This window comes from Carcharodon carcharias, chromosome 2 (genome assembly GCF_017639515.1).
Source record: "Carcharodon carcharias isolate sCarCar2 chromosome 2, sCarCar2.pri, whole genome shotgun sequence".
Taxonomy (NCBI): Eukaryota; Metazoa; Chordata; class Chondrichthyes; order Lamniformes; family Lamnidae; genus Carcharodon; species Carcharodon carcharias.
In genome coordinates this window covers 22,347,287-22,373,569 of record NC_054468.1, presented here as the reverse complement: position 1 = coordinate 22,373,569, position 26,283 = coordinate 22,347,287, and positions in this window count along the sequence as shown.

The following is a 26,283-nucleotide window of genomic DNA, read 5'->3' as shown; positions in this document are numbered from 1 at the left end:
TCCAGGGATGGTGATGATGGTATCTGGGCCATTGCCTGTTCCCAATAATTCTGCGAGTTTGACTCTGTAAGGCTGTTGCTTGATATGTCTGTGGGACAGCATAAGCCTCCAAATGTTAGTAAGGAGAACTTTGCAGGGCCGACAGGGCTGGGTTTGCCGTTGTCATTTCCGGTGACTAGGTCGACGCTAGGTGACCCATCCAGTTTTATTCCTTTTTATAGGCATGGTAGTGGTTTGCTGCAATTGAGTGGAAGGTGATTAAGAGTCAGCCACATTGCTGTGGGTCTGGAGTCACATGTAGGCCAGGTCAAATTTCCATCCCCTAAGGGGGCATTAATGAACCAGATTCAGGTCTAGCTTTTTTATTCCAGCTTTATTAATTGAATTTAAAGTTCACAAGCTGCAGTGGTGGAATTTGAAACTGTGTCCCCAGAGCATTTGCCTGGGCCTCTGGAATACTAGTCCAGTGACATTATGCCGCTATCTCCCTCTCTACTTGGTGTGGTCTCATCAAAGCCCTATACAATTGCAATAAGACTTCTGCTCTCTTACACTCCAATCCCTTTGCAATTAAGGCTGTCATACCATTTTGCTTTCTGATTACTTGCACGTTAACTTGCTGTGATTCATGTACAAGGACACTCAGATCGCACTGCATACTAGCATTCTCAGTCTCCCACCATTTATAGAATATGCTGCTTTTCTACTTTCACAGCATGTCGCAGCAACATGTTTGTACACACTGAATATGCATAATTGTGTAATAGTGCTTATAATAACCATACTGCCAGTTGTTAAGTGTCCTCATATATTTATAATGTACCATATGTCATCTTCACAGAGCATGGCGAACCTAGTGGACTGCCAACTGTACTTAAAGAGAATTACATACCAACACCAACTGTCACCCTCTCCATTTGAAGCAGGTGATAGAATAGTTACAGATATTAAGGGGAAAGTAGCTCGTAATTGTAGCATTTGTGGTAACAAATTAGAAAAGACTTCTGAGCTTATAAACATCTGCTGTTTATTGATTAGCCATTTCAACTACATTTCTTGTGATTTTTAGTCATGCAAACACTTGTTGGTAAGAAGAAATAGTCCACTAGCTTAATTATGAATAAAAGTTCCACAATCGTTCACGTAGTGGTGTTCAAGAGAAAGCATAGGATTAAGTCTTGAGCACTAGTGACAAAAGAGTACAAGTGACAAGGGTATCAATTAATAGAGACTAGGTGACTCAATTTTCTAGGCCAAGCAATTTCACAACAGTATTTTTGGGTATTGTTAGCACTTTGGTCTCACCATCTGTAGTCTTGTGTGCCTAAAAACGTGTGGCATTGAAGGAGGCCGTTTGGCTTGCCATGCCCGTGCTAACTCCTTGAAAAAGCAGTCATGTGTATACACATCCTTGCTTTTTATCCAAAAGTTCCTCATTCTCAAGCCCCTGTCCAACTCTCTTTTGAAATTATTTATATCAGTTTCCAGCACCTTTTCAGTTTGAATGTTCCAGATCCTGACAACTTGTTGAATGAAAATATTTCTCACATTCCCTCTAAATCCTTTGCTAATGATTTTGAGTCTATGACCTTTAGTTATCGACCCACTTGCTAGATGGGATAATGTTTCTCTATCTATGTTAACAAAGCCTCTCATAAACACTTCTATTAGGTCACTCTTAATCTTCTCTGTTTTAAAGGAAACATTCCTAATTTTCCAACTGCTCCTAACAACTAAAGTTCTGGTAACATACTGGGAAACCTCCTCTTAAGGCCTTTACATCGTTCTTGAAATGTGATGCCCAGAATTGTCCACATTACTCCAGCTGAGGTTAAAGTCCACAAACCATTGGTTTCAAAAGTTCTGCTATGATCTATTTACTTTTATACTCTATTCCTCTATTAATAAATCCAAATAACGCATCAGCTTTGTTTATCAAAATGTAGTGCTTCCTTTCGGGATTTTTGTATATGGATACCAATATTTCCGTACTCATCTACACTTTTCAAGATTGTATAATTTACTGCCTTTTCATATTAGCCCTCCTAAAGTGCATCTTTATACTTAATCCATTGAAACTCTAACTGCCATGCCGCTACCCATTTCATCATCCTGTCATGCCACTCTGTAGACTATAACTATCTTTATCTTTGCCAAGTTTCAATTCATTTTCAAATTTTATAATGCTGCTCCCTACACCCAAGTTTAGGTCATATATAAATATTAGAATGAATAATAACAACAATAACTTGCATTTATATAGTGCCTTTAATGAAATAACATGTCCCAATGCACTTCACAGGAGCATTATAACACAAAATATTGCCCCAAGTTACATAAGCAGATATTAGGTCGGATGATCAATAGTTAGTCAAAGAGGTTGGTTTTTAGAAGTGTCTTAAAGAAGAAAAGAAATGTGGAGAAGCAGAGATGTGTTGGGGTTGTATTCCACTGCTTAGGGCCTTGTAAGCTGAAGGCATGACCACCAGTGGTGGAGCACTTAAAATCAGGGTGCACAAGAGGCCAGAATTAGAAGAACGCAGGCATCCTGGGGGAATTTGAGTTGGAGAAGATTACAAAGATAGGGAGGGGTGAGGCCATGGAGGGGTTTGAAAGCAAGGATAAGAATTTTATAATCAAGACATTGTTTGACAGGGGCCAATGTAGGCCAGCAATCATAGGGGTGATAGGTGAACAGGACTTGGCGTGAGTTAAGACATGGGCAGCATTGTTTTGGATGACCTCAAATTTATTGGAGAAGCTAGGAGTGCATTGGAATAGTCAAGATGAGAGGTAATGAAGTGTTTCAGTAGCAGATGAGCTGGGACAGTGATGAAGTCAGGTAAAGCTACAGAAGTTGGAATAGGCAACCCTAATGATGGCATGAATATGAGGTCAGAAGCTCATCTCGGGATCAGATGTGACACCAGAGTTCCAAACAGACTGGCTTGACCTCAGACTGTTGCCAAAGAGAGAGATGGAGTCGGTAGCTAGGGAACAGATAAAAATAAAACACTGCAGATGCTGGAAATCTGAAATACAAACAGGAAATGCTGGAAAACTCAGCAGGTCTGGTAGCATCTGTGGAGAGAAACAGAGTTGATGTTTTGATTCTGTATGACTCTTCTTATAAGAGTCATGCGGACGGCAATCTGCGGGATGGGACTTTTCCGATGAAAGATCTGGTCGAGCGTGCAAGCACTGAAAATGTCTCTGTAATAAAGTTTAACTGTTTCTTGACGAAACCTGTCTACTACATAGAGTCATCATATTTGGTGACGAGGGTAAAATCCACTTCAACTCTGTACTTCGCCCTGTTACTGTCAGTAAATCAAGTTATAAAAAAAACTACTCACCAGCCAGTTTGGAAGAATCAACACATATGAAGCTAATATTTAAGATTGGAGCCAGTATGTTGAGCGCCTCAGATTTTACTTTGCAGCATATGAAATAACCGCTGAAGAAAAGTGGAAAGCTATCCTCTTAAGTGTATGTGGCAGTAAAACATATAACTTGGTTCATAACCTGACTGCCCCGAGCGCACCCAATTCCAAGTCATCTAGTGAATTAGTGGACCTAGTGAAAACACACTTACAGCTGAAGCCATCTGTGATAATGCAGCACTTTAAATTCACTTCAAGAGTTCGGGCCCTGAGAGTCTATTTATGTAGTGAACCTCATGCAGTTGACAGCATGCTACGACTTCGGAGATGTTTTAAAGATATACTGCGGGACCAATTGGTACATGGTGTCAAGGACAATGCCATACAGCACCAATTGCTTGCCAAGGTTGATATTGATTTGAAAAGTGCCCTATAAATCCCCCTCGCCATGGAAAGTGCTGCAAGAGACTTGCAGGCTTTGCAACACATGGATAATGGCGTTGCACTTCATGTTGGGTGGGAACCTGCTGCTGAGCGTGGCACGAAAGCAGACCTGCAGAATTAAAGCATGATTCAATGGCCACGGTTTCAGGACAAAATTGATATAGATGTGGAGGTGACCACGGAGCAGATACCTATAAATTCGAAGAAGCAGAATGCCATTACTGTCATAAGGGGCTTGTGGCTAGGCAATGCAAGACAAAGTTGAAGCAATCTGCGAAACAGCAAACAAACATGATCGAAACAACGGGCACAGCAAAGGCTGAAGCTGCTGCTCCTGACATTTACTCCTTATATAATATAAGGCTGTAAAGACTGAGCCTTGACAGTACAATTGAATGAGAAGCCACTGAAAATGGAAGTGGATACTGGTGCCTCAACTATGGTGGTGGGAGTGCACACTTTCAGGCAACTTAATGAAGGAAGCCAGCCAGTAAACCTGGAGCGGAGAACCTCTAAATTAAGAACTTACACGGCAGCATCTATTCAAGTAAAGGGTGTCGCCACTGTCCCAGTCTCTTACAAGCAACAGACAGCCAAGCTTCCTTTAATAATAGAGAAAGGAGAGGGACCCAGTCTTTTAGGTCAGGATTGGCTACAGAAGATCAAACTCGACTGGTCTGAGATATTTCACCTAAAATCAGATGGAATCTCAGAACTTATAAGGAAGTACAATATGGTTTTTCAGGGTGAATTAGGGATGTGTGTCACTCCTACCAATAATTAGAACTGGATAGCACATCAAGAGAATACTTGACTATTAACACACACACAAGGGTCTCTATCAGAACACTTGCCTACTATTTGGAGAACAATGGAGAGTCTTTTTCAAGGACTCCCACAGGTGGCAGTATATCTGGATGATGTTCTCATTGTTATGATCCCAGCAGACGTTACAACTGGACAAGCCTGATACCAAGGTAGAACCCAGCTTGATAGACCCTAACTTTCATTTCAAAAACAGAATTACCTGGAAAAACTCAGCAGGTCTGGCAGCATCGGCGCAGAAGAAAAGAGTTGATGTTTCGAGTCCTCATGACCCTTCGACAGAACTTGAGTTCGAGTCCAAGAAAGAGTTGAAATATAAGCTGGTTTAAGGTATTGGCGGGGGGGGGGGAGAGAGAAAGAGAGAGAGAGAGAGAAGTGGAGGGGGGTGGTGTGGTTGTAGGCAAAGGCAGTGATAGGAGCAGATCATCAAAAGATGTCATAAACAACAGGACAAAAGAATACATAGGTGTTCTTAATGTGCTAATTAAGAATGGATGGTAGGGCACTCAAGGTATAGCTATAGTGGGGGTGGGGGGAGCATAAAAGATTTAAACTATTTAAAAATAATGGAAATAGGTGGGAAAAGAAAATCTATATAATTTATTGGAAAAAAAACAAAAGGAAGGGGGAAACAGAAAGGGGGTGGGGATGGAGGGGGGAGCTCAAGACCTAAAGTTGTTGAATTCAATATTCAGTCCGGAAGGCTATAAAGTGCCTAGTCAGTAGATGAGGTGTTGTTCCTCCAGTTTGCGTTGGGCTTCACTGGAACAATGCAGCAAGCCAAGGACAGACATGTGGGCAAGAGAGCAGGGTGGAGTGTTAAAATGGCAAGCGACAGGGAAGTTTGGGTCATTCTTGCGGACAGACCGCAGGTGTTCTGCAAAGCGGTCGCCCAGTTTACGTTTGGTCTCTCCAATGTAGAGGAGACCACATTGGGAGCAACGAATGCAGTAGACTAAGTTGGGGGAGATGCAAGTGAAATGCTGCTTCACTTGAAAAGAGTGTTTAGGCCCTTGGACAGTGAGGAGAGAGGAAGTGAAGGGACAGGTGTTGCATCTTTTGCGTGGGCATGGGGTGGTGCCATAGGAGGTACCATGGATTTCCAGCATCCGCAGTTTTTTTGTTTTTACCTAACTTTCATTTGTTTGTTTAGATATGTGGAGAGTAGCTACTGAACTGAGTCACTGGAGTCTGCTGATGACTTTTAACAAAAGAATAAAACATTTATTCAACAAGAAAAGATGAACCATATTACAATACTCCTTCACTCACAACTATACCTTTACAGATATAAAAACAAAAGAACTGCGGATACTGGAAATCCAAAACAAAAACAGAATTACCTGGAAAAACTCAGCAGGTCTGGCAGCATCGGTGGAGAAGAAAAGAGTTGACGTTTCGAGTCCTCATGACCCTTCGACAGAACTTGAAGTCGAGTCCAAGAAAGAGTTGAAATATAAGCTGGTTTAAGGTGTGTGTGTTGGGTGGGGGGGGGGGGGGAGCGGGGGGGGGGGGGGGGGGGGGGGGCGGGGTGGAGAGAGAGAGAGAGAGAGAGAGAGAAGTGGAGGGGGGTGGTGTGGTTGTAGGGACAAACAAGCAGTGATAGAAGCAGATCATCAAAAGATGTCACCAACAATAGAACAAAAGAACACATAGGTGTTAAAGTTGGTGATATTATCTAAACGAATGTGCTAATTAAGAATGGATGGTAGGGCACTTTACAGATATATATAGATTTGTAAGGATAGCACAAGTTACAAAAACTATCTTATGCTCTAACGTTCACAGTAAGTACACAGTCCATGTAAACCAACTGGTGACCTGTAGTCAGGCACACCGCACTCTGAAACCAAGTGACAGATGCCACCTCAAGCAGATGCTATGGATCTCTCCTCAACTCCCCCCAGACGCTTGTCACACCACGAGTCAATCAGTCTCACTGAACTCCATCTTTCACACGAGGGTTTCCAATCTCCACTCTCCAAGAACTTGCTTTGGAATCTTCTCCCAAACCGAAGCTTTCTTTCAGACACCTTCCACAAGGGTTCACCTCCAGGGTTTTGAACTCTTCTTCTGATGTTCCTCTTCCCTGTATCACCACATGCATTTAAGCTTTCCTCCACGCATCGTCTTTCACTGACTCAGCTATCAACAGTGCACCACTACTTCACATGCCCATGGCAAAGATTTACAGATCTTCAGCGGTCTCTTTGGATCTTCTGCCTTCTCACAAGCCTTTATCACTTTAAACTTGAGGCTTGGAGCCTTTCTCTGCTCCTCACTCTTCACTCCACTTAACAGGACCTTTTCCAGGTTCCTGTCCTTCCTTGGGCTAGGTCTTCTTGGGACATTCTCCTGTCCAACTCTCCTGGATTTGAGGGCTTTCTTCTTTAGCTTGGGACTTGCTATCTGTCTCTTTGCTCCAGTCTCTCTTTGGCAGCAACTTCAAAACTTTACTCAAAAACTGCTGTTTCTAGTTTCTTCTGTACATGTCTGTGGGAGGGACCTGCATCTCTGGACCCCTGTTGCTAGGCAACAGCCCAATTTTTTTCTACTCTTGTGTTTGCTTAACTTCTCTTGAGGAATTGTAAACTCTCATTAGAAATACAGGCACCTGTTAAAGTGAAACTAAAACTCAACTTGACCCTTTCTTAACACACAGGTACAGAAATACAAATCAAACTTAAACATTAAAACTAAAACTCTTTCCCAACACCCACAAATACCAATATAACTTACTTAAACTATCTCTATTTCCTAATATCATCACTAGGTCAACCAAGACTGAGCACTTGGCCAATCCAGAGAAGGTGCTAAGAAGGTTCATAGAAGCTGGCGTACGGTTGAAGAAGGAAAAATGCACATTTCAAGCACCAGAATTCACTTATCTAGTTCACAGGGTGGTTGCCATGGGTTTACATCCAGTAGAAGATAAAGTTCAGGCAATAAAAGATGCACCATCAACATCCAATGTAACAGAACTCAAGTCCTTCCTTGGTATGATCAACTACTATAGCCGCTTCTTGCCCAACCTGTCAACTGTTTTGGCAGCATTACACTTGCTGCTAAAAAAGGACCACCATTAGTCATGGGGTTCACAACAGGAGAAGCCTTTGTGAAAGCAAAGAAATTGCTGCATTTGTCATGTTTATTGGGACCCTATGATCCACTGAATGTCTCTCCTAATGATGTAGGAGCTATGTCATCACATAAAATGGAAAATGGATTGGAAAAGCCCATTGGCTATGTCTCAAGAACCCTTTCCCAAGCCAAGAAGGACTATTCTCAGTTATAAAAAGAAGGATTATCAGTGGTATTTGGTGTAAAAAATTTCACCAGTACCTACATAGATGACATTTCACCATTGTGTCGGACCATAAACCATTAACAGGATTATTCAGCGAGGATAAGGCTTTTCTGCCAATTGCATTGGCAAGAATACCATCCTGGGCTCTGACATTTTCTGCGTATAAGTATACTTTTATGTACCACCTTGGCCTACACATTGCGAATACAGATGCACTCAGTCACCTCCCGTTACCAGATAGTTTTGTAAATATTTCCATTTCACAAGAATTACTGCTATTACTGAATTTCTTAGATTTTTCGCCTGCGTGTGCAAAACAAATTAGAAATTGGATGAACAGAGATCCAATATTGTCGAAAGTCAGAGACTTAATTTTGCAAGGATAGCCAAATTCACCCGCATCTGAAGAATTGAGACCATTGCATGTCAGAAATGCAGAATTAGCTGTCAAGACAAAATTGTGTTGTGGGGCTCAAGAGTTGTCATACCATCACAAGGTAGAGAATCACTCTTGACGGAGATCCACAGTGCGCATCCAGGCATAGTAAAGATGAAAATGCTTGCGCGAAGATATGTATGGTAGCCAGGCATTGACAGTGACATTGAAAGCATGGTCAGGCTTTGCCTCCGCAGTCGGCAACAACAGAAGTTGCCTATTTCAGCTTCCCTGCATCCGTGGGAGTGCCCTGGTTGACCCTGGGTTCAACTACATATCGATTATGAAGGACCATTCTTAAGTACCATGTTCTTGTTAATTGTAGATGCACATTCAAAATGGATGGATGTGTACGAAGTTAAATTGTCAACGTCGAACACAACTATCGAGAAGCTACATCACTGTTTCAGCATGCATGGCCTCCCTGAAATTGTCATTTCTGATAATGGTACAGCTTTTACCAGCACCAAGTTTCAGAAATTTATGGATCTTATTGGAATCTAATTTATTAAAACAGCCCCTTGGCATCCCTCATAAAATTGTCTCGTCGAAGGGCAGTACAAACTTTTATATCTGGCATGAGAAAGTTATCGGAAGGCATCCTGAAATCTTGACTTTCCCAGTTTCCCTTCAGTTATCGTACAACGCCACATTCGACTATGGGTTCAATACTCTCAGAGTTAGTCATGAAATGCTGCCTCCACTCACATTTACACTCGGTGTTTCCAAATTTAGCGGAGAAGGTAGCGCGGAACCAGAGTATTGAAAAACTTAACCATGATGTGCACAGTAAAGTTCGCACATTCAGTGTAGGTGACACAGTACCCGTGCGAAATATCAGCAGTGCATCCTGCTGGGCATTGGAAGCCAGTGTTTCAGAGACTGGTCCCTTATCTTTCCAATACAAGTGGGAGATAGAATTGTCCGTAAACACATAATTCAAATCTGTGCCAAAGAGACATTCCAACAGTTAACTGATCAACCTGTGATTAACGTTGAACTGTCAACCTAGAACAGACATTCCAGATGTTTCAGAAGAGTTGCCAAATCTTGACAAAAGCAAAATACTGCGGAAGCTGCATGTCTGAAACAAAAACAAAAAAAGCTGGAAAAACTCAGCAGGTCTGACAGCATCTGCAGAGAGGAACACAGTTGACGTTTCGAGTCTGTATGACTCTTCATCAGAACTAAGGAAATAGAGAAATGAGGTGAAATATAAGATGGTCGGGGGGGGTGGGGGCAGGACAGCTAGAGCTGGATAGAGGGCCAGTGATAGGTGGAGGCAAAGAAGAGATTACCAAAGATGTCATTGACAAAAGGACAAAGGGGTGTTGACGGTGGTGATATTATCTAAGGAATTTGCTAATGGGGACATTAAGGGTAGTAAGCAGGATAAGCAAGTGGCAGGGCCCTTGTAGGGGTGGGGTGGGGGGAAGGGATCGAAATGGGCTAAAAAGTGGAGATGAAACAATAGATCGAAATAAATTTAAAAATAGGTGGGAAAAGAAAAATATATGCTGTCAGACCTGCTGAGTTTTTCCAGCTACTTTTGTTTTTGTTGCCGAATCTTGAACTGCCCAGTTCCGATGATGTGTTGCATAGTTGAACTCCAGATCCTGTTCAGGAACCTCCAGTGATAGAGCTGCACCGCTCTAGCCATATAAGAAGAGCACCTCAGAGACTTAATTTATAACCACCCGAAATTGTATATATATTTGTTGGATTATTTAAATATTTTGCTGTAAAGAGTAATTGTAAAAAACTAAAGGGGGAGAAAATGTAGTAACTGGATGTATTGTCACTCCCTCCTGTCAATCATGGATTATGTGATGTACTGCAGGGGCTCTGACCAGTGAGCTCTTAGTGTGGGCAATCTGCAGGGTGGGGCTTTTCCAATGAGAGATCTGGTCAAGCATGCAAGCACTGAAAATGTCTCTGTAATAAAGTTTAACTGTTTCTTGATGAAACCAGGCTGCTGCATAGAACTATCACAGGTTGGTTGAAAATAATGTATTAAACATGCTGATTATGGGGATGGGGATGCTGAGAGAAAACTTATGAAAATTTACCAGTTTGTAAATTGTTTGTATGTGACATCATATGGTACCAAATTTTCCGCAAGCATGACCCAGACCTCCCTGTCGCTTGCCATTTCAACACTCCATCCTGCTCTCCCACATGTCTGTCCTTGGCTTGGCTGCATTGTTCCAGTGAAGCTCAACGCAAACTGGAGGAACAGCACCCCATCTTCTGACTAGGCACTTTACAGCCTTCCGGACTGAATATTGAGTTCAACAATTTTAGATCTTGAACTCTCTCCTCCATCCCCACCCCCTTCCCGTTTCTTCCCCCTCCTTTTTGTTTTTTCCAATAATTTATATAGATTTTTCTTTTCCCACCTATTTCCATTATTTTTAAATGTATTTCCACCCACCCCCACTAGAGCTATCTGTACCTTATCTGTCCTGTCTTCTACTCTTAATTAGTATATTCCTTTAGATAATATCACCACCTTCAACACCTCTTTGTTCTTTTGTCTGTGACAGCTTTTGGTTATCTCCACCTATCACTGGCTGCTTGTCCCAACAAAACCACCGCCCCCCCCCCCCCTCCTTAAACCAGCTTATATTTCACCCCTTTCCTATTTTTACTTAGTTCTGTTGAAGGGTCATGAGGACTTGAAACATCACCTGTGCTGTTCTACGCCGATGCTGCCAGACCTGCTGAGTTTTTCTAGGTATTTCTATTTCTGATTTTGCTCTGTCATGTGGAACTTTGCCTCTGTGAATCTGCCATTTAACCCCACACAGTTGCTTGACTATTTGGCTATATAACAGTGTAGATTTTATAAATTAGCCCTCCTGAAGCAGAGCTTGGTATGATAAGAACACATACTGGGAATTCAGACACAGGCGTCAGTGCGCCATGTACAATTTTATGTCCACGTCCAAATTCATGATAAGTGCTACTGCTTTGCAAAGCTTTGTGCCAGGAGCACTAGTTCTTAAAATCTAACTTATTTCATAAACAACAGAGACATCATTATAGAATTAAAGAGTTGTGTAAGTTGTGGAGAAATATCTAGTATTGCTTAAATCTTTTTGCTTTTACAGCTGTCAAAAACCCCTCTTTAGAGTTAATTTTCTATTGATGTGAAAAAGCATGTGTGACAGTGTGGAATGGCCCCAACCCTGTCCTTTGTAATGAAAGTTGTCGCTATTATGGGATATTCTCTCATTTTTCATCCATTATTCTTGGTGGTGAATTTTTACAATATATTGGCACACTAGCTTCCAAGATGCTAGTCATGAATTTTCAAAGGAAGAAAACTACTCAGACAAAACAGAGGAGTGTTTGTTGCCCGAATACAAGATGCACATTCCAAGGAAATCTCCTCTTGCTGCCATCTAAAGAGATATACTTTCACTTGACTCTTAAATTTAGAGGCTTTAAAATATTGTTTTGTTTTTGGCATTTTAGAAGCTATAATATTTAACCTATCGTATGTGCGGTGCACCTTTGTTGGAGAATGGAGATGGTATGCTCAGTAATCTACCTTTATGTGCTGTGACCTTCTAGGTCAGGAATGTGCTACGAGCAAACCTTTGGCCTGTTGGGTTATCTTCTCAACATCAAAAGTAAATAAATAAAGCTCTTCTGTTATCTGCAGATTTTATTATATTTTTCGTCATACTATATTGCATTACAATCTCTAGGGATATATTTTCAAAGACGAGAGACAGAAAATATGGTGATGTTCAACAAACCAGAAAAGAAACCCCATTATTGAAAAATACATTGGCATTTTATAGAAAGTGCTGTTTTAGCAAATGATTATTACATGACAATTTCTACCAATTACACCTTTACAGTACTAAATTAGTGTGAATTAAATAAAGTAAAATAATTAGAAAGTAATTGTTTTTTGGGTAATACTGCTCATGCATTTTGAAAATGTAGGATTCGCGTTTATATTTTGTTTACAATTAGTTGTTGAAATAATATTTCATGCTTTACTGCTTTTTACTTCAGGCATTGTTCAAAGATAATTTGCCAAATTTCATTCAAAAAATAAATTCGTTATCTTTGCCAGCATTCTATAAACTGGCAGAGTAACATTAACATTTGCTTGCTTCCATCATAATTCTCAGATTAGGAATCCTCTAATTATCACGTGCGCAGAATTGTTGCAGGAATTTCCTTGAGATTTCTCCCAACCCGTTGCAGTAACCAAAGTGGAAATTCAGTGGGAGCCTTGTTTAGTTGGATAAACAAACAAGATATCCACCAAAGTTATGGTAGCTGGGGTCTTGGGGGTTGGCAGTGGGTCGGGGGTGGGGGGTTGGGGGGGGGGGGGCGGTGGGGGCTGGGGATGTGGGGGGGCACAGTGGCAGGAGATTGGTGGGCAGACAGGAGAAGCTCCAGGAAATTCCCAGTGTGTATACTTAGGACGTGGAGTTCACTTGTATTGTAGCCAGGCTTAATTGGAATAAGGAAATTAGATCAGCTAAAATAGAATGTTTTTGCAGATAAGCTAAAAAATCTATAGAGCAACTTAAAAATATACATGCATTTGTTTATTGTTTTATTAACAAGGAAATGGTACTTTTCCAATAAAACCTGGAGGACTCATTCGACAAGGGTGGTAAATGACTGAACCAGTCAGCTGTAATTTACAGATATAGATAAATTTGTAAAAGATACTGACTTGAGTCCATCTCCATAAGCTTGTTCGATTTTGATTTTGATTTTGAGGGTAGGTTTGATTTATTTCTATTGTGGGTAAATTACTATATCCTGATTCATTATAGTAGCAAAATGTATGCGTAAGCACATCTTTTTTAAAAAATGCCAGAACAGTGCATTTTATTGCAGATTATGTCACTTTCTCAAAGAGCAGAATTTTCCGATCTGGAGACTAAAGTCCGGTGGTGGGCAGGAAAGTCGGTATGATTCCTGCTGGTTGGTGGGGCAGCTAAACATGTGCGATCTTCTGTTTTTCAGCTCATTAATTATGCATCAACAGGGAGCTTGGTGAATCTCATGGCAAGTTGGGCAGGAAGTTGCCCGACCCGCTGTTCACTCATGGGGTCGAAGGCCCCGGCGCCACACTTAAATGACATCCGGACAGACGTTCACTCACTGCAGGCCAGGTACTGCAGAGACCATGACACCCAAACATAGGAAAGCTCTAACCCCACAGTTCAGCAAAGTCTCCTGGGGATTCTCTTCCAAGCCATCCAGGAAAGGCAGGAGGTCCTCTTGGGAGATGGGAACAGGAGTCCCTCCCACCTGACCATGCCGGCATGGGAAGTTGGTGCCCGTGGGGCCCAGGAAAGGACTGCTCTGCAGTGCAGGAAATGGATGAATGATCTGCTCCGCTCCACCATGGTAAGTGAAACCTTCACTCGCTGCAAACTCACAGTCCCAAAAGGGCGTCAGGCACTCTAAGGGTTAGAGTCCACAGGGATGTCACACATGATCAGCAGATGGGTCATCAGCACTGGATGTGTTTCAGACACTTTAGGCTCTCCATCTCATGTCAGTTCTTGTGCAAACTTTTAATCCGTTACGGGGGAGGGCTCAGGAGAGACAACAGATATGTATGCTTCCGAACTGCTCTTTCATCGAATATGTTCACAGACAATCCATCTGTCTTTATGCAGGACAAAATTGTCATAATAAAAGGGAGTGAGCCAGGATTGGAGGGGAAACCCGGGATATCCAGACCCTATCAAGTTTTGAGGAACAGGCCACAGAGCTTGCTGGTGAGGAGCGGGATCGTTCCTTTGTGGAAGGCAGGATTGTCTTCTCCAACAGCCAGTGAGGATGCATCCGATATACATCGACAAGATAGTGGCAATGACGATGAGTGATCCTTAATATATGAACCTGCTCAGTCAGTCACTAGTTCTCTCTTCTCCAGGTACCAGCAAGAAAAGGGGGAGAAATTCCTCCAACAGAAGACTTAGCCCCAGCCCCCAGAACACCTCTAAGGAGGAAGCAGAATTATCCTCAGAGGAAGCAGCATCACTGCGTTCACCTGCACCCTCCACCAGCACAGATACATGTGCCTCAGTGGAACCTAGTTCTAGAGTAGGCTCAGGTTCAGAATCTGGTGAACACCTCTCAGACACGGGTCCACATCTGGCAGCGGCTGTGACAGCCGATGTTTCTGACGCTCAAGAAGACTGCTGGAGACCAGGCCCCTGTTGATATCGAGTCCGATAACAAACTCCTGGACGCTTTCCTTAAGACATGTTGGACATATGGAGACAGGCAGGAGAACATTAGGCAAAGTTGTCAGAGGTCATCCGCAGACTGGAACGAAGGCTGGAGGAGTGCATCCATGTTCTGTTTGCAGTTGTGGCGCTGGCATGCAAGCGCATCAAAGGGTTGTGGCTGCCTTGGAGACCAGGTACCAGGTCCAGCAGTTTCTTGGATTTGTGCTCGGAACTGCGCACCATCGCTTTAGCCATGGGTGTGCTCCAGCAATGCCTAGGCAAAAGGGGGACGGGACCTCCCTCCAAGGTGCCCTTTCTCTTCAAGGAGTCAGGGAGGGACCAAAAGGAGGAGGATCATCACCCAGGCACCCTGGGGCATCCCATGAAGTCTCATGGCATCAGGTCAAACATGGGCAAGGAAATCTCTGGCTGGTTACCACATAAAGTCCCCCTCAGCTGATGAATCAGCACTCCTCCATGTTGAATACTGCTTAGAGGAGGCACTGAGGATGGCAAGGATGGTTGGGGGACTTTCATGTCCATCACCAAGAGTAGCTCGGTAACACCACTACAGACCGAGTTGGCCGAGTCCAAAAGGACATAGTTGCTAGACTGGGTCTGTGGCAGGTGGTGAGGGAAACAAAAAGAGGGAAGAACATACTTGACCTCATCCTCAGCAACCTGCCTGCTGCAGATACATCTGTCCATGACAGTATCAGTCGGAGTGACAACCGCACAATCCTTGTGGAGACGAGGTCCTGTCGTCACGTTGAGGTTACCGCTCCCCCCTCCCCCATCATGTTGTGTGGCACTACCAACGTGCTAAAAGGGATGGGTTTTGAACAGATCTAACAACTCAAGACTGAGCAACCATAAAGCGCTGTGGTCCATCAGCAGCAGAATTCTACTCAACCACAATCTGCAACCTCATGGCCAAGCATATCCCCACTCTACCATTACCACCAAGCCAGGGGATCAACCCTGGCTTAATGAAGAGTGCAGGAGGGCATGCCAGGAGCAGCTGCAGGCATACCTAAAAATGAGGTGTCAACCTGGTGAAGTTACAACACAGGACTACTTGCATGCCAAACAGCATAAGCAGCAAGCAATAGGCAGAGCTAATCTATTCCACAACCAATGGATAAGACTCTGTAGTCCTGCCACATCCAGGTGTGAATGGTGGTTGTCAATTGAACAACTCACTGGAGGACGAGTCTCCACACATATCCCCATCCTCAATGATGGGGAGCCCAGCACATCAAAGCAAAAGATAATGCTGAAGCATTCGCAACAATCTTCAGCCAGAAGTGCTGAGTGGATGATACATCTTGGCCTCCTCTGGAAGTCCCTGGCATCACAGTTGCCAGTCTTCAGCCAATTCAATTCACTCCACATCATATCAAGAAGCAGCTAAAGGCACTGGATACTGCAAATGCTATGGGTCCTGACTTGTGACTTGAAGACGTATGCTCCAGAACTTGCCACACCCCTAGCCAAGCTGTTCTAGTACAACTACAATGCTTTCATCTACACAGCAATGTGGAAAATTGCCCGGATATGTCCTGTACACAAAAAGCAGGACAAATCAACCGGGCTAATCACTGCCCCATCAGTCTACCCTTGATCATCAGTAAAGTAATGGAAGGGGTCATCAACAGTGCTATCAAGTGGCACTTGCTTAGCAATAACCTGCTCAATGGCGCCCAGTTTGGGTTCCCCCAGGGCCACTCAGCTCCTGACCTCATTACAACCTTGGTCTAAACATAGACAAAGGAGCTGAACTCTAGAAGTGAGGTGAGAGTGACTGCTCTTGACATCAAGGTAGCATTAGACCGAGTGTGGCATCAGGGAGCCCTAGCAAAACTGGAGTCAATGGGAATCAGGGGGGAAACTCTCCGCTTGTTGGAGTCATACCTAGTACAAAGGTAGATGGTTGCGGTTGTTGGAGGTCAATCATCTCAGTTCCAAGACATCACTGCAAGACTTTCTCAGGGTCGTGTCCTAGGCCCAACCATCTTCACCTGCTTCATCAATGAACTTCCTTGCATCATAAGGTCAGAAGTGGGGATGTTCGCTGATGGTTTCACAATGTGCAGCATCATTTGTGACTCCCCAGGTACTGAAGCAGTCCATGTCCAAAAGCAGCAAGACCGGGACAATATCCAGGCTTGGGCTGACAAGTGGCAAGCAACATTAGCGTCACACAAGTGCCAGGCAATGACCATCTGCAACAAGAGAGAATCTAACCATCGGCTGTTGATATTTAATGGCATTACCATCGCTGAATCCCCCACTATCAACATCCTGGGGGTTACCATTGACCAGAAACTGAACTGGATTAGCCATATAAATGCTCTAGCTACAAGAGCAGGTCAGAGGCTAGGAATCTTGCAATGATTAACTCATCTCCTGACTCCCCAAAGCCTGTCCACCATCTACAAGGCACAAGTCAGGAGTGTGATGGAGTACTCTCACCTTGCCTGGATAAGTGCAGGTCCAACAACCCTCAAGAAGCTTGATACCATCCAGTACAATGCAGTCCAATTGATTGACACCCCATTCACAAACATTCACTCCCCCCACCACCGACACTTGGTGGCAGCAGTGTGTACCATCTACAAGATGCACTGCAAGAACTCACCAAGGCTCAATGGACAGCACCTTCCAAGCCCATGATTGCCACCATCTAGAAGGACAGGGACAACAGACACATGGGAACACCATCACCTGGAATTTCCCCTCCAAGCCACTCACCATCCTGACTTGGAAATATAATGCTGTTCTTTCGCTGTCGCTAGGTCAAAATCCTGGAACTCCCTTCCTAATAGTACTGTGTGTGTACCTACACCACATGGACTGCAATGGTTCAAGAAGGCAGCTTACCCCCCACCACCTTCTCAAGGGCAATTAGGAAGGTGCAATAAATGCTGGCCTAGCCAGTCACGCACATACCATGAACGAATTTTTAAAAAACCTACCCAGGACACTCCGAGGTTGTCCTGCTGCCCCACCTCCCCTCAGCCTATGACCCCATCAACTCCAGCAGGTGCAGCCAAGGAGGGTGCACCTGTACCAGAATAGGAGACACACAGCAGGCTGGAGCCTTAAGGTCTCGGGCCACCAGAGGACACCCGCTGAAGTCATCTCAGACAACGGGGCATAGTTGAGGCTGACTCTAGCTCAATTGTTGATGTTGGGGCTGCACTTAGAGGTAGCAGTAGGGTTAGAAAGGTTAAGAAGTATTGAATGCACACTAATGGCTCGGGTGTTCAGTCATTGTATATACTTTTCACTTGTGTAAATAAATGTTGCATTAATGCTTTTCCAATTCTATGGATTCCATTTATATTCAACATTCTTCAATGTCCCATGGTAATTTAAAGGTCCAAAATGTAGCCCCCACCGCGCCCCCCCGCCGCCCCCCCCCGTGAAATCCCATGTGGATCTTCGGTTGCATAAATTCTCACACAATTTGACCACAGTGAGCAGCATTTAATTCCACATGTGCAACATCAGGAAATGCTCATCATCTGTGACATGGATGCCTGGCCAAAATACCTGTCACCCTTAAATCTTAGGCAGGCGTGCTTTGGGCTCTAGAGAAGTGCTCATCAAGGTTAGTGATTATCCTGCTGCTGTTGCACTGATGTTTGTTGTTTGTGGATGGCACAGATAGTAATTGCAACTCACTTTATATTTATTTGTCCAATGTGTAGTTTGTAATTGCGTTTACTTTTTGAGAATCAGTCCATGAAATAATTAGTTTCAAATATTGAAGCCCATAGGCTTTCATGCCTCTCTGCAAAAAGATTGAGGGTGGAACCATCCCAGATTTGTAAATGTGAGCTACCACATCCCTAGACAAGCGAAGGTACCTGCAGCATTGCCTTTCACTAATCTTCATGTATGAGCTGCATTTTCTATATACCCTTGGCCATGCCACACATCTTTGTGGATTTTACTCCTCCTTAGGAGCATCTGGGACTTCCTGGCGTTACCTCTAGCTGCTCAGGCCCATGCTCCTCCTGGACCTGTGGTAATTGGTGACGGGTCCTTCTTCTCCTCAAGGCAGCATTGCCTGCACTGTATTCTCCACTCCTTGTTTCTGTGAACAAATAGAATTGAGACATCATTGCAAATTCCCCTTGAATGGTCTTCCACCATCTCCAAGCCAGGAATTCAGTGTCAAGCCCTTAGCCTGCCTAGTCTAGATATGGCATCTCCAGGTCACCCTTTTCAGGTGAATAACATGCTGGAGGACCACAGGTGGCTGAGCTTCCCCCTAAGACATGACTGCGCATTCACAACAAGGGTCTTGATTAGGGTGGATATACCCATGTGTTCTTATCCTCAGTCAGGCTATTGTCAGCTTGCCTCTGGTACCTAGACACTAACTATCAATACCTTTTACTTACATCATGGCAGTAAGAATGCTGCCCTGTAAGCTATGACCAGTGCAATGGGAATATTGAGCCTTGTAGTGTGCATGTAGCTTCTGTCCAGCAACCGTGAGCCTTGATTGTTTGATCCTCCTTCCCTTTTTACATGTCTCTGTCAGGAACAGATGGCCTCTCAGACCAACTTCACTGCAGCCTCAGATTCTCACCTGAACGTACACCATTAATAGCTCATTCGTTGGGCATTTGACACTCAAAACCAGTATTGAGCTGAGCCTTGTTCTCCATGGCTTAAGCAGGTAAGTAACATGGTACCCCTTTGATTGGCCCAAAATAGTAGTGCTGAACTCCTCTCACACGCCTTGAGATGCCTCCCAAATTGTTTTCTTCAAGTTTGCTTTTCCAATTGCATCATTGACCACAAGATGCATGTGGTGCCCCTTACATACTTGATTGCGACCAGCTTCCAACCTCCACCTGTCACCCACCAAGTTCCTCCAACCTCCTCCACAGTCATCACCTCCTAATTCCCATCCCACTTGTTACTATCCAGCCTTCATCCGTTACCATTAACCCCATCAACCCCATCATTGTCCACATTGATATCCCTGTTCTCCACCCATCTCTTCAATGTTTATGTCCCCAAGCGTGATGATAATCTGACCCCTCCCCTTCTTGAGGCTACATGCACCCTTACTTTTCAAGACCCCCACCATGAGACAATCCAAGAACCCCCATGACTTTTCAGTTGCTGACCTACGGAATCCAGGTACCTCCCTTGAATGCTAATGTGCTCTCTGTTTCCCAATATAATGACTCTAAGGACCAGGACCAAAAGCCTTAGTCTACCAACCACGCGATTCTGTGCGTGACCATCACTGCCCAGAGTGGCTTTCCCTGCCCAACACTGGGAGAAAGACAAGCATGCCATGTAGACCCCTCTAACATGGCCCATAAAGTGCCAGGATAGTCTCTTAAACATGCCCCCAACAGCATGGCCTCATGCCCCGGACAGTCTCTTAAATGTGCACCTGACAGCATGGCTTCAATCCAGGACAGTCTCTTAAACATGACCCCCAGAGGTTTTTTCAACCTTCCCTGAATAGTCTTTTAAATTTTCCCTCTGATCCTTGCATTCCCCCACTAATCCTGCCATCATCTCACCCTTCCCCTCTGGTCCTTGCCCCCAACCCCCACCTCGTCCTGCCTCCGTCTCACCATTTCCCTCTGGTCCTTGCACCCCAGCAACCCCACCAGTCCTGCCTCCGACTCGCCTCTCCCTCCTGATCATGCCTCCTGTGCCCATCCTTGGCGCAGCTACAGGCACCTGATATATTTCAGTGATGGTATAAAAGGAAGGCAAAAGCAGCATCAATGACCTCTAAGTCATGGAAAAAGTGAAGCTCACTAGGTGCACGGCACTTATAATTGCAAAACAGAATGCTCTAATTAGCAGTTGGCGGGGCACTTTATTTGGAGGGGGAACATGATTCTGGTGAGTTGGTCTTTTAATGAGCATTATGAGATACTAATGAATGCAAATTGTGTTTCTGACATTGCTCATCGGGAAACCTTTAACCCACCTTGAAAGTCAGGGGGACAAAATTCCAAACTATTTTTCCACTCACGGGAAACTGAATTTTTCATTCACACCAAATAAAGTACTGCCACCCACCATGATTCCCAATGCTGGCGGGAGCAGAAGATTCTGCGCAAAGTGTATTTTGGTACTCTTAGGAAGCAATTGATTGCAGAATAGGCACAATACCTGATATATAATTTTAATTTAAATAGCTGGCCTTATATACTCCATACACATACAGAAAAAGGATAGAATTTAATGGCTCTAGGCCATAAGAAGCCAACGCTTCCAACACATCACGTAATATAATCAGAATTGCAAGACAAAAATGGTATGGAAAGCCCAGTTAGAGTTTGAAAAATATTACATAAGCACCAGAAAACTGATTACCATCACAATTTTTTTGGTCAGTTGTGTTTCTGACCTGCATCAAAGCCCATTACTGAGATGGTAAATCAGCCATTCCCAACTGTGGATTGTGATCTTAATTGGGTTTGCTGGAAATAGGATCATAAGCTCCCCTTCCTCAGATACTGCACCCCACGGCATCGAGACCCAGCCACTGGCACTGGGTGCAGGTCTAACCCGGCCCTTGCGCTGCTCATCTCTTGATCTCTTTCTCTCTGAGTTGTATCATTGTGATCTGCACTTTGTTGCTGCATTATTGAAGCAAACAGGAGGAGATGGTGATGTAGTGGTAATGTCACTAGACTAGTAATCCAGAGGCCCAGAGTAATGCTCTGGGGACATGGATTCAAATGGCAGCTGGTGGAATTTAAATTCAATTAATAAATCTGGAATTAAATGCTACTCTCAATAATAGTGACAATGAAATTAACTTTGATTGTCATTAAAAACCCATCTAGTTCACTAATACTATTTACAGAAGGAGATTTGCCATCCTTACCTGGTCTGGTCTGGCCTGCATGTGACTCCAGGTCCACAGCAATGTGTTTAACTCTTAACTGCCCTTTGAAATGGCCTAGCAAACCAGTTGGTTCAAGGGCAGTTAGGGATGGGCAACAAATGCTGGCTTTGCCAGCAATGCCCGTATCCCATGAAGGAATAATTTAAAAAAAAAACAAGCTAGTTCAATGAAAATCATGTCCTCCTTCTCTCATTGAATCTTTCTATTGGATCCAGTATCGGCATTGGCAGCCTTCTTGTCAAGAACATTTAAAAACATCCCTTGGAGGGCCACAGCCACACAGCAGCTCGGAGTGGGAATTGGGCTGTCAGAGCTGCCCCGCCACCCCGCTGGCCACCACTGAATGGCTGACCTGTGTACAGATGGAAGAGAATGGCTGATTACAGTGTGGGTTGTGTATGTGTGTATGTGCACGCACGCAAACATGGGGGCTGGAGAGAGGGGCTGATTACAGTGCGGGAGAAGGGGCACTGATTACAGTATGTGTGTGTGCGCCTGGGGACGGGGTGGTGTTGGTGCGTGGGGAGAGGGACTGAAATCCTTACTGGAAAATTTAAAGCTTATTTGATTCACTTTGCATTAAAATCAATGATGCCAAGATGGCCTTTAGGGAACCTTGGTGTGTTGCTACAGATCAGTAATGCTGAATGCAAATGTGAACATCAATAGTATCTGCCACTTCCTAGCCAAGATCCATGTATTGGAGGCTCAGATGAAGGAATGGGCTAGTGAATATATAAAATAATAGTATTTTTACAAAACATTTTAAGAACATAGATTTTCATATAAATATGCTGATTGATAATATGTGAATTTTCATAATTACATATTGAATGTTAGTATGCTGCTTTATTGCTGTCTTCTTGTTGATTTTCAAGTGTTAAAACACGGTCACAATGGAAAATAGCTTGAGAAGCACCACTGTAAATCCTCAAGATTTTTGGCATATTCTTGGTGTAGCTTTGGCTGGAATATGCCAAGAGGCATAAATTAGAATGGGACTTGGATTTACAGGACCCCAGACTAACATTAGAGCTTCTCGATGTCTTGCTGTAAAGAAAGAGTCTGCTTGCCCCAAATCAGGTCATTTATGTTTGGGGTTTTTGGGGGGGGTGTGTGTGGTTGGGGGTGTGCAGGGAGCCTTTACTTTGGGAGCTCCCGCATTCCTGCACTTAAAAAAAACTTCAGAGAAAACTTAGACCTCTGAAATAGAACTGGCAAAAATATTACTTTGCAACTGTTTTACAAAAGAAGCAACTCTATGCAATTTCTGTTTGTTTTTGAAGAAGCCTGATATCATTGCTTCTCGCCACCTGCCCTCAGCACCCCCCTCCACCGGCCCTGCAATTTCTGTGAGTAAATTCTGGCTTTTTCACATGCTGTGTTCTCTAGATGCACTCTTAGTGGCGTGCATGCCTACCAATGAATTGGTAATGTAAGGATAAAATTCTCCAGTGGCTTGACAGGGCAGTTGCTGGGAAACTGTTGTCCCTAGCTGGGAAACCTAGAATGTGAGCTGATGGTCTCAGAATAAGCAGCCAACCATTTAGGACTGAGATGAAGAGAAATTTCTTCACTCAAAGGGTTGTGTAACTTTGGAATTCTCTGTCCCAGAGAGGTGTTAATACTCAGTTATTGAGTATATGCAAGACAGAGATCAGTAGATTCTTAGTTACGAAAGGAATTGAAGAATATAGGGGTAGTGTGGGAAGGTGGAGTAGAGATAGAAGATCAGCCATGATCTTATTAAATGGCAGGGCAGGCTCAAAGGGCCAAATGGCAAACTCCAGCTTTTAATTCATATGATCTTATGTTAAGAGCTGGGGAGAGTGGTGGGGTTGGGGGCAGGGGGTGTGGGGGGGTGGGAGGTGGTGGCTGTTGACAATTACTAAATTCAAAACCTGACAACATCTTTTATTTTTAAAACTTTTCAGCCAGCGCACCCAATCAGCATATGCTGTAGCAAGGCGCTATAGCTTGTTTCCTCGTCAAGTGGGTACCCCAGCTGTGCTGTGAATAGTGTGGTTGCTTGCTTGAAATATTTAAATGCCCCTGACTGTAGGAAATGAGTTGAGATCAGGGATGCAACTGGTTGGTGGTTGGGGATCCCACCGTAACGTAATTGAGGTCATGAAAGGGGCCAGAACAAATTAAGGCCCCATCATCTCTAATTTTAGTCTAATGTTAAGTGACATAGTCATTGTAATGTATAGGACAGAATTTTAACTGGCAATGGGAAGTGGGCATGGGTGTGGGTGCAGGGCTAATTCCAAAAAGTGGTGTTGAGTCAGGAACCCAACAGTAACCTGTCCCTGTCCAGGTTTAATCTGGGTTTGGAGCCTCCCAGCACCATGTCTGCCCGACACACACACACCACCCACCCACCCCCACCACCTATGAAATATAAGTGTTGCAAGAGTAATTAAAATATTGAAATAGCTCACTAAGTTTCACTTTAACCCTGTCTTCTAGCTTCAACAGCCAGTGTATGGGCCCCCTGAGCTTTCTGAATCTCACCATGGTTCATAAAGCGAGAGCATAACAATGAGTGATGATTTAATGAAATTGATGTGCTGGGAAGACTTTAAGGACTGAAATTGCTAAGCTTGTGGTCAGCCATAGGGAAAGGCTTGTGCTTGCAGGATTATATTTGACAGCTTGAAATCACTACAATGAGGGCAGGATTTTTGCGGCCTGATGGGATGAAACCTGGAATTTCCCACCCCCAGCTGCTGTGCGGGTTTGCTGGCATTAACTTTTATCCAAGTCATTTACCAGAAGGACTGGTCAAGGGCAGAACGACTACCTGGTGGATAGCTATTTGAGGTAATTAAAGGCCCCTCTCCTGAGGGCTCCACTCTGCAGTGGAGCAGAGTGGAAGTTAAACAAGGCAGCCTTCCAGCGGGAGGGCCCACCCCCACCCCAACACCCATCCGTTGTGGTCCTTAGGCAACAGATTGCTGGCCGTCCACTAAAGGGTTTGCCTTGCCACAATCGTGGCCAGGCAGCTGTGGCCTTTTTTAATTTAAATTTTATTACCTAGTCTACAAGGGACACCTTCATCTTGAGGTACTCTTACTATCTCTTTCTCTCTCTCTCTTCCTCCCTGCAAGGCACGGCCGTCCCACCTTAGCCGGTGGAGCTGCTGATGTGTCACTGTTGAAAGGTCTCCGCTGCTCTTAATTTGGGCGCGACGTCTGGCCATTAATTTGCCAATTGTGAAAAAATCATTGTCGAGCATCTATTCCTGACATGGTACTGGAACAGGATCCGCATTTGATCTGGATGTTGGATTCCCAATCGCAAAGAAAGAATCCTGAGCTGAGTGGCAATTTCAACTTTTTGGAATTACTTCCAATTGCCTTGACAAGTTGCTTCTCAACCCTTGTAAAATTGGCCTTTCTACAACTTTGCTGAATTTTATTTTTGGCCTTTCCATGACATAGCTAAATCTAACTGAATTGTGATCATTGCCACAAAAGTGCTCTCCCATTGATATGCCTTCCATCTGTCCAGCTTCATTCACTAAACCTGAATCCAGAATTAACCCCTCTTGTTGGACTTGCCACATACTGGCTAAATGAGTTTTGGGTATGTATTAGGTTAAGTGCAGTTTTCTTGTCAAATCAAATGAAGCTTTGCCCTGACATGGGATACCAGCATTTGGATTGTTGATGCATTTATTTGAAATTCTTCCCTTTACTATTATGCTGAGATCATTATCCCATTCTTTTTTTCAAAAATACCACTGCAATAGCAATGACTTTGCACACCCAAGTATGACATTTTGAAAATTGGGGAAAATATGAAAATATAATGCAGACTGGTACATATATGTAAATCAGGGAAAGCCATACAGAAAAATCAAGTCAGAAACAAATTCTGGGTGAATTTGTAAGATGTTTTGGATGCAATCGGCAATTCCGACAGATTGTGCCCCGAATTGTGCCCATTTTGAAAAATGTTTTTTTTCCCTGGGTTCCCGTACCAACTCCTTTGCATATCATCATGCACATAATCAGCCACAAAACAGTGCAATTGTACAAGGTTTTAAGCCATAATTTTTGAAGTACAAGAGGAAACTATCTCATTGTTCTGGCCTGTTCTGCCATTCATTGAGATCATGGCTGACTTGCCACCTATTTCCATATACCTGCCTTTGCCCCACATCTCGTAATACCTTTGGTTGATAATAAGCTATCAATATCAGATTTAAAATTTGCAATTAATCTGCACCAAATTCCATTTGCTTAAGAGAGTTCCAAATTTCTACTGCCACTTGTGTGTAGAAGTATTTTCTGATTCACCAAAAGGTATGGCTCTAAATTTAAGAGTATGTTTCCTAGTCCTGTACTCTCTTATCAGTAGAACTCGTTTTTCTCTATCGACCCCATCTGTTGACCTTAATATCTGCTATGTGCATCACAAGGGACCCAACATGAGCAACAGTAGTCTTCCACCAGCTTAGCTGAAGACACTGAGGCAGCCCCTTCTAGCTATGATTGTACTTGAACTGTTCAGGTGTACTGGTGTCATGAAGAAGAGTGATCGTTCATCTGTATAACGGGTGTAATGTGTATTTCCCCCTTGAAAAGGGTGCAATAGTTGTGGTCGGGGGTGGGTGCTGGGTGGGTGCTGGGTGGGTGCTGGGGGTGGGTGCGTAGTGGGGATTGATGAGTGTAGCATAATGATGGCATTGTGACAGTTGGCTGTGAAATTGCTCCAAATTTGCATGATCCTTCTGTGGCGATTGAATA